This window comes from Tamandua tetradactyla (genome assembly GCF_023851605.1).
Source record: "Tamandua tetradactyla isolate mTamTet1 chromosome 22 unlocalized genomic scaffold, mTamTet1.pri SUPER_22_unloc_3, whole genome shotgun sequence".
In the NCBI taxonomy this organism is placed as follows: Eukaryota; Metazoa; Chordata; class Mammalia; order Pilosa; family Myrmecophagidae; genus Tamandua; species Tamandua tetradactyla.
This window is the reverse complement of record NW_027518253.1, coordinates 1,307,160-1,322,077: the sequence shown is the minus strand read 5'-3', so window position 1 is coordinate 1,322,077 and position 14,918 is coordinate 1,307,160. Positions and strand designations below refer to the sequence as shown.

The 14,918-nt window shown below is 48.7% G+C and overlaps 1 long non-coding RNA gene and 1 other non-coding gene across 6 annotated transcripts in view; one reads left to right on the top strand and one right to left on the bottom strand.

The window, feature by feature from the left end:
• Positions 1-4,255: 4,255 nt before the first annotated feature.
• On the bottom strand, positions 4,256-4,362 carry LOC143673016 (U6 spliceosomal RNA). The gene has a single exon (XR_013170142.1). It is a non-coding gene; the product is annotated as a U6 spliceosomal RNA (small nuclear RNA).
• Positions 4,363-5,217: 855 nt separating this feature from the next.
• Positions 5,218-14,918, top strand: part of LOC143672996 (uncharacterized) — a 28,222-nt gene continuing 18,521 nt past the window's right edge. The window contains exons 1-2 of one of the 5 annotated variants that reach the window (XR_013170128.1): positions 5,412-7,648; positions 7,740-9,298. This is a non-coding gene — a long non-coding RNA (uncharacterized LOC143672996). The other 4 variants (XR_013170129.1, XR_013170127.1, XR_013170130.1 and 1 more) reach the window with 4 other exon arrangements.

Here is a 14,918-nt window from a genome sequence, read left to right as displayed (position 1 = left end):
ATGGTGTCTTTCCCCCCCTACCCTTTGGAGGGTCTACTTAGATAGTATATACCCCAGCTGGATTTTCCCAGACCAAACTGGCCTCCTATCAGGAGGAAAGAGTAACCTGCATCAGTTTTCCCTGAGGGTGAGGCCCAGCAGGTTGAAAGACTTTCCTGTGAAGTCTCTGGGCTCTGTTTTTCGTATTCTGCTCAGTATGTGGTACTTGTCTGCCTGCAGGTCCCACCAGCATACGATGATGAGGTACCATTAACTTTGGTAGTCTCTCCCTGCTGGGGACATGGTGGAGACAGAGGAGAGGCTATAGGCTGGTTTTAATGGCTTCAAATTACCAAGCCCTGGTGTCTGAATTCCTTGAGGGAGGGATTCCACCTGAGTTGGGCTTCACCCCTTCCCTGGGGAAGGCACAGGCTCCAGACAAGCCTCCAAAAGAGCTCACTTCTGCCTATGCCTGGGGCAGCTGCAGCCTGAGAAGTCCTGCTGCTGTATCCAAAGGCAGTCAAGCCTTTGTAGAAACACAGCCACAAGAACCTCTGTTTCCTTCTTTTTTTCCCCTTTTTCCATCAGCTCTGCCCCCTTGGCACTGGGGCAAAAATGAGCCACCTCCACTTTGAACAGGTTCACCTAAGCTGGGGGCCTGTTTTTAGTAGTCAGAATTTGTTAATTAATTCCACTATTGGCATTTGATTGTGCTTAGGCCTTGTTGCTGGTAAAGCCTCTTTCCTTTCCCCTCTGGGAAGCAGCCTGTGGGGGAGGGGCACCGGCCGCCATGGCTTGGGGAACTCATGGTTCTGGGGGGGCTTGCAGCTGGTCCAGCTGGACCAGACTGGGGTACGCTGTGTATCTGGTCACTGATGTGGCCCCAGGAGCTGTTCTGCACTGTTTCTGGTTATTTAGTAGCTGCTCTGGAGAATGAACTAAAATGCATACATTGTTAAGCTGCCATCTTGACCCGGAACCCTGTATTTGCTTTTAATATTTAATTTTTCTTTCTGTTCCTCAGCCCGACTCATTTCAAGTGTCTTGTCTTCAAATTCACTGATTCTTTTTCCAGCTCCAATCTGCTCCTGAAACCATCCTGGGCATTTTTCATTTCAGTTATTGTGTTTTTCACCTCAGTATTTCTGTTTGGTTCTTTTAAAAATGTCTTTCTATTCACTGAGTCTTTCATCTCATTCATTCCTCAAAAACCCTCTAGTTCTTTCTCTGTCCTTTCCTTCATCTCCTTGAGCTTTTTTCTTTTTTTAATTGAGATATATTATATATTCATATACCATATAATTATCTAAAGTGTACAGTCAGTGGTTCACAGTATCATCATATAGCTGTGCATCCATCACCACAATCGAGTTTTGAACATTTTCCTTACTACCCCCCAAATTAAAATAAGAATAAAAATAAAAATAGCAAAAGAAAGCAAAACACCCAAAATGTCCCATACCCTCCATTCCCACTATTGTTTATTTATTTACTTTGTTTTTTTTTCTTCTCATCTGTCTATACACTGGATAAAGGGAGTGTCAGTTACAAGGTTTTTGCAGTCACACAAAGACCTTAAAAGCTCTATAGTAATTCAGTCATCTTCCAGAATCAAGGCTATCAGATTACACTTCAACAGTTTCTGATATTTCCCTCTTGCTACTGCAATACACCAGAAACTGAAAAGGGGTATCTATATACTGCATAAGAATTACATCCAGGATCACCTCTCCTTGAGAGATTCATAAGATCATTTTTAAAAGGCTTTGTTTGGTATATCCCTGTCCTCATCTTTGTCGGTGTTTTCTGGGTTTTTATCCTCTTCCTTTGGATTGACCATCATTTCCTGCTTCTCTGTTTGTCCTGTAAGCTCTTGTTGCACACTGTACATTTTAATATTTTAAAATGTTTTCTCTGGGACTTACTCCCTGGGATGTTACTTGGTTTTGTAACCAGCTGGTGATGAGACAGATTTTCTCAGCTTCGGCTCTCCTAGCAGGAAGGTCTGCCCTGGCAAATGCGGTGTGCAGCGTTTCCCTGTCTTTGGGGCCTCTGTCATGTCCTGGGCTTTAGCTGGTTGTTTTGGAGTTGGTTCCCTCTGTTTCCTAGGATACCGACCTCCCTTTCCTGGGCATTGGGCACTCCCAGGCCTTTGTCCCAGACTGTCACCTCTAACAATTTTTTTTTAAGTTTTTTATTGTATAACATATATACATAGCAAAGAAAGTAAAAAGCAGTAGTTTTCAAAGTACTCTTCAACAACTAGTTACAGGACAAATCCCAGAGTTTGTCATGGACTTCCATACCATCATCTCAGATTTTTCCTTCTAGCTGTTCCAGAACATAGGAGGCTAGAAGGAATAAATATTTTTATTATCACAATCAACTTTTTTGTAAAAATAACGTATATACAAAAAATTTCAAACCACACAGTGCAACAGTCAATTGTAGAACAGATTTCAGAGTCTGGCATGGGCCACAATTCCACAATCCCAGGTCCTTCTTACCTCTAGCTGCTCTAAAACACCAGAGACCAAAAGAAACATCAATTTAATGATTTAGCACTCATACTCATTTGTTAAACCCTAACTTCTCTGTACAACTCCACTATCACCTCTGATCCTTCTCCCACTCTTTAGGGGTATTTGGGCTGTGCCCATTCCAACCCCTTCATGTTGGACGGGCTGTCAGTAACATGGTTTAGGGGTGGGGCTAGCTGACGCTCCGGAGACTGGGTCCTCTAGGCCCCAGGATCTGTCCAGTCCAGGGACCTATCTGGAGGTTGTAGGTTTCTGGAGAGTTACCCTAGTGCATGGAACCTTTGTAGGATCTTATATATTGCCCTAGGTGCTCTTTAGGGTTGGCTGGAATGTTTTGGTTGGGGTTTGCCAAGTTATGCTAGTTAACAAGGTCTAACTGAAGCTTGCATTGTATGACCTCTAGAGTAGCCTGTTGACTCTTTTTGAACACTCTCAGCCTCTGATACCTTCTTACACTTCTTTTCCCCTTTTAGTCAGGATGGCATGGTTGATCCCACGGTGTAAGGGCCAAACTTATCCCTGGGAGTCATCTCCCACATCACCAGGGAGACCCCCACCCGCAGGTGTCATGTCCCACGTAGGGAGAGGCAGTGGTTTCACTTACAGAGAGGGTGGGCCTCTATCGTTTTTTACACTCCTTTTGTTGTCTCACATTGCTTTTGCCTGGAGGGAAATTCTGGGAGGAGGGTTACCCTGAAGAGGGTTTCAGGTCAGTCTTTCCCAGGCAGAACAGGGCCAGGGACCCAGGAAGGGGGCGAGACAGCTCCAGAGTGCCCTGGAAAGGGGATCAGGACGGCACCAAGAGCTTCTCCAGTGGCTCCCCAAAGCTGAGCTATCCTGGCCTGCCCAGCAAATGCAGCCCTTTGGGTCATGTCCCCCATAGCCCTGAGGAAGCACTGCATCTTTAAATCTCCTCAGCCTCCGCCCCTGTCTGGGGAGGGTTGAAACCATGGCTGCTGCCACCTTTGTCAGCATGGGGTTAGAACAGTGGCTGCCCTTAGAGCCGGGAACAAGCCATCCAAAGCCCTGGTTGGTGACCATGCCCACCCCATTGCTGAGGAATTGGATTTTTATGTCCCTGGTACTTAGCCAGGAACTGGCCCCCACTGCGGCCTGCAGTGAGAGTGGGGTGTGGGTGCCGCAGTCGCCTGCAGAGAGCGGTCACAGTCCAGCACTTGCGCGCTCTCCCCTGGGGGCTGCAGAGTTCTTCTGGCCTCTGGACATCCAGAATGTGTTGCAGACGGCTCCTGCCTGTGCGATAGCTGTGTTTTTGGAAGGACTGAGTCCTGGAGCTCTCTACTCTGACATGGTCCCTGAAGTCCCTAAAATTCTTTTTAAAATCCTGTGAATTGTATGCCTCTTATCCAGGTACAGCCCAAATTCTAAATTCATAATAATTTTTATAGTTGGAAGAAAATAAAATTTGTTTAATATTCTTGAGCTTCAAAAAAATTTTAGTAAAAAAATATACTTCAGGTGGTTATATGTTTCAAATTTTGCTGAAATTTATTAGACTTTTTGGAAAATAATCCAGTAATATTTGTTTGATTTTTATCCTGGATTTTAGAAGTAGTGCATGTTCATTGTAGTTAACTTTTACAGTTCTACAACTAAAATGTGCCTCCAACCCATTTCTTTGTGATTATAGGCATAAATTATTTCATTTTAAAAATCTGGTCTGTTCTGTTTTATAATCTGCTCTTTAATCACTTGGTAAAGCACATAACTTTTTTTTTTTTAATATGGAACGCTTCAGGAGTTTGCTTGTCATCCTTGCACAGGGGCCACGCTAATCTTCTCTGTATTGTTCCAGTTATAGCATATGTGCTGCCGAAGTGAGCATGGCATATAACTTTTTATATGTACACATTTGTACATGTTTTTAGGCTGCGGAGTGCAGGGGCTGTGGGGTGCGGATGTGGGGGCTGTGGGGTATGGGCTGTGCGGTGCGGGGGCTGTGGGGTGTGGGTGTGGGGCTGTGGGTTGTGGGGGCTATGGGGTGAGGGTGTGGGAGCTGTGGGGTGTGGGGGCTGTGGGGTGAGGGTGTGGAGGGTGTGGGCTGTGGGGTGAGGGTGTGGAGGGTGTGGGGTACGGGTGTGGGGGCTGTGGGGGGTGTGGGGTGCGGGTGTGGGAGGTGTGGGGTGAGGGTGAGGGGGGTTCGGGGTGCAGGTGTGGGGACTGGGGTGTGGGCTGTGCGGTGTGGGGGCTGTGGGGTATGGGCTGTGCGGTGCCGGGGCTGTGGGTTATGGGGGCTGTGGGGTGCGGGTGTGGGGGCTGTGGGGTGAGGGTGTGGGGGCTGTGGGGTGTGGGGGTTGTGGGGTGTGGGGGCTGTGGCGTGAGGTTGTGGAGGGTGTGGGGTGTGGGTGTGGGGGCTATGGGGGGTGGGAGCTGTGGGGTGAGGGTATGGAGGGTGTGGGGTACGAGTGTGGGAGCTGTGGGGTATGGGTGTGGGGGGTGCAGGGGGTGTGGGGCGCAGGTGTGGGGGCTGTGGGGTGTGGGTGTGGGGGGTGTGGGGTGCGGGTGTGGGGGCTGTGGGGTGTGGGGGGTTCAGGGTGCAGGTGTGGGGGCTGTGGGGGGTGGATGTGGGGGCTGTGGGGTGTGGGGGGATGCATGGGGTGTGGGGTGCAGGTGTGGGGGCTGCGGGGTGTGGGTGCATGGAATTGGCATCAGACCTGCCCGAAGCCGATGTAGACATTCTCTGTGCTTCTCGGTTCTTCCTTATGAAGAGCTGAAGCAGGTGTGTTAATTTGCTAATGGTTTTGTCATTACATAAATAAATGTTTTTTAAAATTCTCTTTTCTTGAAGACTGAGGTTTCCACTAAAGCGTCCAGGTCACTGATGACAAAAGCATCAAAACGGCGGTCCAAGAATTCAGTGGAAGGTACTGCAAAGCTTATTATCTCTTTAGCGAAAAGACTGATATCACTTTCTTTGCCGCTAATCACAGTATCTAATAGAGGCATTCCTGTGGTTGGGAGCCAGCTCTGCTGGGGTGGGATGTTGGCAGACTGCGCAGCCCCCACCCACACGTGCACCCGGGCAGTGCGGCTACTCTTCGCTGGAGATCTGGGTTGGAATCTACAGTCTCTTGGAAGGTGTGATCAAATTTCAATTTTCTAGAAATATTCTGATCTGTCATATTTCTCGATGCTTGTGTTTTGGCACTGGCAGGCTAAATTTAATCCTGAGATGGGATGAAATATAGAGAACATATAGGCAGCAGATAGTTGCACTTTAAAAAAGCTAAATAAATTATTGTTGGGAACCGTGGCTAGGACTAAAACTGACATGGCTGTGGGGCTGCCTCGCTTTATAACAGACCAGTAAGCAGGGCAGGTGTGTCAGGCAGATGCAGAGAAGTGGTGCTGGAGGCTTACTTGTAATTGAAATATAAGGTTACTTTAGATGAGCAGTAGTAGTTTCTGAAAAATCTTCCTTTTCTTAAATTGTGCCACTTAAAGAAGGGTAGCAAAAATGTATGGGATGAATTTTTCCTGTAGCAGTTGTACTTAGGTGGTAAGTTCCACCTTTGCACAGTGATAAGCCATGCTTTAGTGGACATTTTTGTGCCAGAGGCATTTTCTTCTGTTTCACACCGATACAGTGTGGGAAAGGTGGGATTTTAGCTCTGTGTGCCCTGAACTGTTCCCTCTTCCCTGTGCCTCCTCCAGTGTTTTAAAATGGTTTGCTGACTTTGATAGGTGAAACTGGAAAACTTTTGACTGCTGGTGAGATTGAACATCCGCTCAGTTTGTTAGTCCTTGTGTCTGCTGTGTTCCTTGCTGCCGGGAACTCCAGGAGGCTTCTTCCCACGGGCACAAGGCCCTGCCTGCCCAGAGCACCAGCCAATAAAAAACATTGCTGCATTTTTCTCAGTTTATTCTTTCAATGATGTTTGGCTTGTTTTTTGATTTGCCCGAGTGTTTAATTTTTATGTGCTAGAAGCTGCCAGTTTTTTTTTTTTTTTTTGGTGTGTTGTAACTTGTCCAGAGATTTGAGAAATAAAGATTTGTGTTTTATCATGGGTTTTTATTTTTAATCCTTCAGTTACTGCTTTTTCATCCATGGTATAAGGCAGCAGTCTGGCTTCATTTTTTCAGAAGAGTTCCTCATTGTTCCAGTACCCTCCCTTCTCACCTAATCCCCTGCCTACCTTCACAGGTGGGAGTCTGTTTTTCTCACTGCTGCTGCCTTCTATTTTTCTACAAGTTTCGTATCATTATTCTTTTCAGAAAGTTTTAAACAATTTTGCTTATTTATTCTTCTAGATGAATTTTAAAATCACCTCATGATTCAAAAAATCCCCATTGCAAAAAAACCAAGAAACAAAATAACTTACCTGGACTTAGTTGGCGGTGTTGGAGCTGGAGCTGTCATTCTCTGGGGAAGGCCGGCCCCTCCAGGTTCAGGTTGACCAGACACCAGGCCCTGCTGCCTTTGTAGGCTGACCAGGTGATCACAGGATTGGTTGTTTTCTTTTGAGGTTTGTTTGGAAATGGTATTTTCCCCCTCATTTTAAAATGACCCCAGCTGGCAAGGAGATGCCTTCTTGATGTTTGCAAATGTGTCTTTAATACAGCCTGTGGCTGGCTGCAAGTCCAGTGGTTCTCCCCTTGAGGCTCTTGGCTCTCTGGACTGTCTTTTCATCGTCTTTTCTTTTCTGATAACTCTCAGTGTCTGCCCTGATGTTTCCTGGTGAACATGGGCTACAGGGTTTTGTTTTTTTATTTTGGACAGTCATTGAGAAGTTTTATTATCAGAGCTCTGGAAGTGTTACATATTGAACCTCACTGAGCTCCCAGAAACATGGTGGCCACCTGGTCACTCCTGTCTGCTGGCCTCCTCTGGGCTCTCACCCAGCCAGAGCTGCTTCTTCAGCCTCATGGTGTTTGCTAAAGTGGGCAGGCACTGGGGCAAGTGCCCAGTACCCGGGAGGTGCCCGAGACAGAGGGCCTCAGTGTTCTTCTCAAGGACTTAGGCTTCGCATTTCCTGTAGGGTGGAGAGCTCCATGGTGGCCAGATATATTTAAAAGAACTCTGTAGAATCCAGAAGGCATTCTGCATGAGAAGACAGTCATATTTGCTTCTTCTTAAGTGGTGCATTATATCAGAGCAGTCCTTTGAGTCAGTGAGTACATTTGAAGTTTATTTTATTGGATAATTATACTGCAATAGGTATTCATTTTCATACATATTTTCATTGTGCAATTTCATGTCAGGAAAAAGAGACTCTAGAACCAATGAAAATAGTCTTTCCCTTGAAAGAGATCATAACTCTTCCTACACTAAAGCTAAGAAGGAACATACCGTGAAGCAGCTCGGTAAGACCGTGGGGCCGTGCGGCAGCTGTGAGTAGGGTTTGGGAGGTGAAACTGTTAGCCACCTGGCACAGCACTCTGGGGGCATGCAGCAGAGCTGGGCTCTGCTGGAGGTGGAGTGTGAGCCCAGAACGCTGCCCACTGGCCAGAGTGGCACCAGCCTGGGGCTGTGCCCCCCATCCTTGCCTCCAGAGGCCTTGGAGCTGACCCTACCCACACTGGTCCTAGCGCCGGGGCTGGCTGTTTCCACCCAAGGTCAGTCTGTGCCCTCCATTCTGTTCTGCAGATGTTCTCAGGACATGTCATCTAGAACACAGAGTAAAGAGGAAGCAGGGATAGAAAGCATTAATAGTGAGTCTTTTGAAGGAAAATGAAGCAGAGAGAAGTGGAGAGGGCTTCTGAGCAGAGAGCTGCAGATGAAGGGGGACACGCAGATACAGGGCTGGGCAGAGGCCCTGAGTGGACACAAACTGGCCATTGGGTGTTAAGTGGTCTGGTCGGCGAGGCCAAGCAGAATGAAGTGGCTGGACGCAGGGCCTCCTAGGCCAGGTTTTACAGTGGGTGTGAGTAGGAGCCCTTGGAGAGAGTCATGAGTCAGCTCTCATGTGGGCAGGCCCACACTGACTGCGATGCAGAGAACAGGGTGGGCCCGGGAGTGGGAGGAGGCCCCGCGGCATCCAGAGGTGGCCTGGACCTTGTCAGTGGGAGGACACCCAGGGCTCAGGTCTGCGTGATGGTGGGGATGGCACATGAGGAGGGGTTGGATGTCAGTTGTGAGAATGAGGAAGGATCACGGATAAGGTCACTCTGGGGTGGGGCTGCTGAGCACCTCGTTGGGGCAGTTTGCTGGAATGGGGAGGCTTTGGGAGAAGCTGCTGGGTGGGCTTGGGACAGCAGGGGCATTCTGTCTTGACCCCTTAAGTCTGAGATGCCTGCCCTGCTGAACCACCGATGTGTTGACAGTTGGATGTGCAGGTCTGGATCTCAGGGCAGAGTGTTGGGTAAACTCAAGGTAAACCAGAGAACTGGGAGCTGCTCTGGGCAGGCACGGGCCCTGGTGTGGTAACCCGGGGTGGGTCTCGGTACAGAGGGGGCTCAGGGAGCTCAGAGAGGTTCACAGGGTGGAAGGGGAGCAAGCGGGGGGGACAGCCAGCCCAGGGGAGGGCCGTTTCCGGAAGGAGGGTGGGGCAGCCTGGAAGCACTGCAGAGGGCCCGTTTCGTGAGGCTGAGAATTGACCACTGGGGTAGACAGAACAATTGGTGACCCTGACTTGAAGCTCCTATAAAACTGAACTAAAGCAACCAAATGCAGAAGCCAGAAGCCATTACAGTATTTTAATCTGTTGTTAACTATTTTATGTCAGGAAGAAAGGAGGATAATGTTTCAGCTAAAATTTTAGACCCCATAGTGTCTGGATTAAATAATGAACCAGATCAGGAATCTACAATTTCATAAATAGGTAAGAAATCTATATTCTTTAGTTTAAATTCCTCAATACTTTGAAGTATTTACATTTCAGTATAGTTCTAAATTATTTTTGATTTTTCTAACTAATGTTCATCAGATTTTTTACCACTCAGATGACTTGATATTTTATTTGCTTCAGTTTGCTAAGTTATATAGTAAAGAATAACTCGGCTCTAAGTTAAATCTTTAATTTTAAATATACCTAATTTACTTTTACATCTAAATAAAAATGCTTTTTTCATCTTGCTGTTGGAATTTTATAAAATGGTGTGGCTGATTAAATGAGGAAATTATTATTTTTTTTAAATCTCCAGCCTTTTCTGCTGTGTTATATGAGGGAAATGTTGCACAGTAAGAATTTTTGAAGTGCTTGTGCCCCACTGGTGAGTCGATGCTGTTGTCTGCCGGTTTGCGTGTAAGACTGGTGTGCGCCTGCTGGCAAGTCCTCGCCTCGGCTGCCTGGGAAGAATCAGACCAGTGCCTGTCGGGTTTCAAAAGGGCTAATTTGGGGATCAACATCCGCAACCTGGTCTTGTGTGATTTTGACTAAATTCTTCAGGAAACGTTAGAATCCTTGAATGACATTTGTCTTGCTCAAGACTGAACCTGCCTTGTATGTGTCTGACTTTCACTTGGCTTTGGGTTGCCGTAGCTAGGGTAATGGGCATTCCCCCTTTGGCATGCCTTTCCTGCAAGGGAATGTGTTTGTAAACTGGCACAGCAGGTCCAGTTGAAGGTGATGCATGGTCATTTATTCCACATGGGCTGCAGCTGTGTGGTTCCTCAGATCCTCGGCCATCTGGGATGATGAGGAAAGGGTGTTGGAGTGGAGCAGAGTCACTTCTCACCTATGAGAGCTGTGGTTGTGCATGTAGGGGGCAAACCACGTTTGTGACAATACATTTTATTTTTCTCAGAACTTGTCTCAGCCGAGGGCCCCGCAGTGGGAAACACCCTGGTTGTCCTGGGCTACAGGAGAGGGAAGCGGGCAGGGGGCAGCTCCTGGGGACACGGCCCTGGGAGGGCAGCTGGGTAGCTGCGGCATCCTGGTGATCTGCAGCTGAGGCCAGTGGGTAGAGTGGGTGGCAGCGTCAGGCTGACCAGCCTTGCACCCAGCCCCTCTGCTTCCAGCTTTGCGGTCATGAGCGGGAAGCACAGGAGGTTTTCTGAGCCAGTTTGCTCATGGGGGTGAAATGGGTAAATGTGGGGCTGTGTGTACCTGCAGGCCTGTCCCAGGCCCCCCTGCATCTGCCTGCGAGGTTACCTGGGTGTGGGGGAGTGGCAGAGACCTGCTGAGAGCACGAGTGGGAGTGAAGCGAAGGGAAGCGCTTCCTAGGAACCCGCTGTGCTCCTCACAGAGCCCAGCTCTCAGTGCAGAAGCAGTGCGGGCCCCGTCGCTGAGGCACCCAGAGCACAGCACAAGTGGTCTCTCACCTGAGCTCTCCGGGCAGGAGGCTGGCATGAATCCTGTCGCCCCTGCATGGGCAGCCCCTCCCTCCAGACCCTGCTCCCCTCAGCCCTGCCTCTGCCCAGGCCCAGGGCAAGTGCCACACCCAGGCCCTGCCCGGCCATCCTATCGCAGATGCTCTGACCTGGCCACTCATCACTGGCCGGCAGGTGTTCTTCTCCCTCCATGTCTCCTGTCTCCGTGCCGTCGGCCTGGTGAGTGGGCCTGTCACCCCAGGGAGTATTTGTTCCTCGGGCTGCACAGGAGGATGGCGCGGGTACTGCCGACAGCCCAGACTGCCACCTGTGCCCATGTCCAACCCACACGGTGCTGCCGCCTCGGCTGGAAGGTGTTGGTGGGTTCAGCTGGTGCTTTGCCTTGTCACGCGGGTAGGAGAATTCAGCAGGGAATTTATACATCTCTATTGCAAAACATGAGCAGTTTCTCCCCAAGTCCTGTATTGTGTGACACATGCTGCCTGTGGTTCCTCATTCTCTTTGCAGCTGTTTGACAGCTTCAGGTGCTTCTGGGGTGTTAAGCCAGATCTTTATTTTGCCTGGGTTCCCTTATTTTATTTTGCTTTAGTGTTCAAATTTTTTCATTATGAAAAATACAGAAGAAAAGGAAGAATGGTACATTTATAGTTGTACACCTCTCACCTAGATTTAGTAATTCTAATACTTTGCCATTGTTCTGGTTTGCTAGCTGCCAGAATGCAATATACCAGAAACAGAATGGCTTTTAAAAAAAGGAATTTAATAAGTTGCTAGTTTACAGTTCCAAGACCGAGAAAATGTCCCAATTAAAGCAAGTCTATGGAAATGTCCAATCTGAGGCATCCAGGGAAAGATACCTTGGTTCAAGAAGGCTAATGAAGTTCAGGGTTTCTCTCTCAAGTGAGAAGGCACATGGCAAACACAGTCAGGGTTTCTCTCTCATCTGGAAGGGCGCATGGCAAACACGGCATCATCTGGTAGCTTCTTCTCCTGAAGAAGCTCCCCAGGGGGCATTTTCCTTCTTCATTTCCAAAGGTCACTGGCTGGTGGACTCTCTGCTTCATGGTGCTGCAGCATTCTGTGCTATCCGAATCTCCCGTAATGTTTCCTCTTTTATAGAACTTCAGAAACTAATCCAGACCCACCCAAATGAGTGGAGACACATCTCCTCTAATCCAGTTTAATAACCACTCTTGATTGGGTTACATCTCCAGGGAGATGATCTAATTACATACAGTATTGAATAGGGATTATTCTGTTTTTACAAAATGGAATTTAGATTAAAACATGGCTTTTCTAGGGGATATACATCCTTTCAAACCAGCACATCCATAGTGTTTCCACAATAGCTCTATATTTGTATGAACCATTTCAGAGTATATTAAAGATATCCTGTCACTTTACCTCAAAATACTTAGGCCTGTAGTTGAAAAAAAAAAAAAAAAAAGACATCCTCCATAGCCATAAACCCTGGTCACACTCCTCAGAAGGGTTATCCTCCAATAGCATCTAAAATCCAGGCTGTATTCTGATTGCCTCACAAATGTTTTCCATGTTTCTTTTTTTTAAACAAAAAATACCAGGATCCAAATAAGCTGACCATATTGTATTTTTATTATTCTTTTCGTTTCCGTAACATCCCCCTCTGGCACCCTTTTATGCCCAGTGCATTGACTTTTTTGGAGAGATTGGGTTTTGTCCTGCAGAGTGTCCACTCTTCTGGCCTCTTTTCACGGTTGCTTGTGGTGGCACCCGCCTCTCTCGCCACCCTCTTTTTAGACATGGGTCCGTATTTGCTTGATCATCGTCACCTGCTCACTTGGGTGCCCATGCTTCAGGCTGCACCCTGCCGGCCAGTGGAGAGCCCTGGGCACGCATACCCTTGGCCTAGGCACGGCCGTGTCATCAGCCGGGCATGTGATGCAGGTGTGGGTCTGACCACCCAGCTCCGAGAATGGACAGTGGCCTGCAGGGGACCCTGTGCCCGGGGCCATGCGCCCTGCCTGCAGCACAGCCCAAGTACCTCTCACTGTTGCCCCACGTGGGGGCCCCTGTGGCCCTAAGGTCCCAGCCTAACCCCGTGGTCACTGGGCACCACATCATTCCAGGCAGCGTATTCTGCCGTGTCTGTCATTTTATGCCATCTCAGTCATGTTAATTTTTTTAATAAGTGTATTATTTTTCTTTTAAAACTGCTATTTGGCAAGCTGGCTAGTCTGCCCTCTGTGGTGTTCATGGTACTGTCAGTGGATGTGTAGGCTGTCTGGGGCTCTTTCTGTTTGTTAAGTTTGGGGGTTGGGGAAGCTTATCTAAGAACACCCTAGAGCTGTGGAAAGGTGAAGTCGTGCAGAGTGTCCTTGAATTGCAGAAACAAGGTCGTGCACACGCGCTCTCCCTTCTGTGCTCATAGGTTTATCGTTGAGTCTAGAAAATGCTTGGCACTTTCAAATAAAATACAACAGAACTTAAAATAATCAGGGTATTTTCTTCCAAAGTTGATAATGGTTAGCAGCCAAATCTGCATTTATTTTTAGAACTGTTTTTTAGAAACTTTGGCTGCCCTCCATAAAATATCATAAGTAATTAACCATTTGAATCAAACTGTTTAAGTCAGTATTATCATAGATTGAAAAAAATATAGATTTTTCAGTATAAATTATAGGTTGAAAAAATTTCCTTGGAAAATTGTCATCTAATTTATGCATTTTGTACATAAATAAAGCAGTTCTGTGATAGCTAATGACAGGTTGATTCTGGTATAAACTACTTCTTTGACTAGTTTTAAAAGATTATAAATCTGTGTTTTAGGTAAGGGAACATGCTGCAATGTTATTTCTGTCTTCTGGTTTCCTCTCATGAGTCCTGGGCTTAGTGAATGGGTTTGTTTTCCAGCTCTGGATTCCACCATGATCCAAACCTGTTTCTCTGGCACTCCCCCCACCTCCCACCCACACTTTTGCTGTTGGTAGGAGGAATATTTTATTTCCCAGGAACCCGATTCCCCCCACCCCGTTTTCATAAACTTTGGAACATCGTGGGTCACCTGTAGCCAGGGGTGTGGGAGGCCGTTTGTGCAGCGCTCGCACAGTGCCAAGGGGTGTGGGAGGCCGTGTGTGCAGCGCTCCGCTCGCACAGTGCCAAGGATGCTTTCCTTCCCCTCTGCTGCCCCGTCGGCAGCCTTCTCCTCTGTTCCCCCGTCGGCCACCTTCTCCCCGTCGGCCTCCTTCTCCTCCGTTCCCCCGTCGGCCTCCTTCTCCCGGTCGGCCGCCTTCTCCTCCGTTCCCCCATCGGCCGCCTTCTCCTCCATTCCCCCGTCGGCCTCCTTCTCCTCCGTTCCCCCATCGGCCTCCTTCTCCCCGTCGGCCGCCTTCTCCTCCGTTCCCCCGTCGGCTGCTTCTTTGTGCTGCTCAGCTCCTGGGCCTGGGTAGGCAAGTGCGGTGACTGTGGGTGATGGGTCTGGAGATGAGAAGCGGAGGGGCCGTGGGCTGGGCTGCCAGTGGGCTCGGGCCCGGGGCTCTGCTCCCAGCCTGGGGCATCCCTGCCCTTCCTCCTGACCCCATAGCTGCAACCCGGGCAGGGAGCCTCTGGGAGCTGCAGCACAGGAAACAGATAAGTCAGGGTTGGTGAAGCCCTGCACCTGCCCAAGGGCACCCCTTAATGACCAATTTTAAACTGTTTTGTCAGGAGCAAAAGAAGCTAATACCCATTCATCTAGTGTTTCAGATGAGAATTTGACTGGTCTGTGGTGTGAGACTCTGGAGGCAGACCCTGTGGTGAGACAGAAAGCTAAGACGAGGCCCTGCCCTGCTCTCTCCCTGCCAGGGGATGTGGGAGGCGCGCCCCAGAGGGAGGCCATGGTGCAGCCCCTTTTTCTCCTGGGTCGCGGGGCTCCAGGGGCCGGCCGAGCCTCCTGCAGGGGGGCCCCCGGGCTCGCCACCCCACATGCATTCCTGGGGCTGCAGGACACATCCAGAGGCTGCCTGAGAAAGTGGGGGGGTCATCGTGTGGGGCCCTGCAAGCCAAGCCAGGCACACCCTGACTTCATGCTCACAGAGCACTAAAAAAAAAAAAAGTTTTGCGTTTTGAAATCATTTCAAACTGAGAGGACAATTGCAAAAATAATACAAAACCCACAGAGAGAACTCCAACACGCCCCACCCAGATACCCA